This window comes from Dermacentor albipictus, chromosome 6 (genome assembly GCF_038994185.2).
Source record: "Dermacentor albipictus isolate Rhodes 1998 colony chromosome 6, USDA_Dalb.pri_finalv2, whole genome shotgun sequence".
In the NCBI taxonomy this organism is placed as follows: Eukaryota; Metazoa; Arthropoda; class Arachnida; order Ixodida; family Ixodidae; genus Dermacentor; species Dermacentor albipictus.
Window position 1 is genome coordinate 30,982,617 of NC_091826.1, and position 714 is coordinate 30,983,330.

At 56.6% G+C, this 714-nt stretch overlaps 1 long non-coding RNA gene across 1 annotated transcript in view; it reads right to left on the minus strand.

The window, feature by feature from the left end:
* Positions 1 to 338, minus strand: part of LOC135905145 (uncharacterized) — a 154,023-nt gene extending 153,685 nt beyond the window's left edge. The window contains exon 1 of the long non-coding RNA XR_011515110.1: positions 241 to 338. This is a non-coding gene — a long non-coding RNA (uncharacterized lncRNA). The remainder of the gene's footprint in view (positions 1 to 240) is intronic.
* Between the last annotated feature and the right edge of the window lie 376 nt (positions 339 to 714).

Sequence of the window (714 nt, forward strand, 5' to 3'; positions counted from 1 at the left end):
AACTTAAGTCTTACCCCCGTATGCAGAAATGCAACTTAAGTTGAAGCCCATGCTTGACTTGATCCGAGTGACGCCTATCGGGAACGCGCCGAAGGAAACGCAGTGAGCGTCTTTGGGCACGTTAACGCCAGGCGTCATCTAAATCAAGTCAAGCATGTGCTTCGACTTAAGTTGCATTTCTGCATACGGGGGTTAATATTCCGCCAGCACTTTTGACGCCGACAGTATACAGACACATACCGTCGCCAGATCGATTCCCCCGGCTCCTCGCAGCAGCTCCCGTTTCACCGCTTTCTGCCAAATGAAGGCGCGCCTTCGTCACATTTGCCTTCCGCTCCTTGTTTCTTTCTCTTCTTTGCGGGGCGCGCTAAAATTAGCGGCCCACCTCTGCCGCTGAGGGCGCTGCGGTAGTAAGCGCGCCGCCGTCGGCTCGGAAATAGCAGGCGCCACCCGGGGTTTGCGCCCGCTTCCTTTCCGGCAGCACTCGAGACGAGAGCTCGAGCACCGTCGCTTTGATCAGGCAGCGAGCTTCGGGAAGCGCTGTGCCGCCAAGCGAATGGCTGCGTCTGCAGGGTTGTGCTTTGTTAGCTCTTTCACTCGAGAGCCGTTGTGGCCCTGTGTTCTCCGACCGAGCCGAAATGATCGCCAAGCACACAAACCTCCGAAGGCTCGCAAGCTGTAGTTTTCCGTATTCAAAGGCAGCGTGGTAGGTGT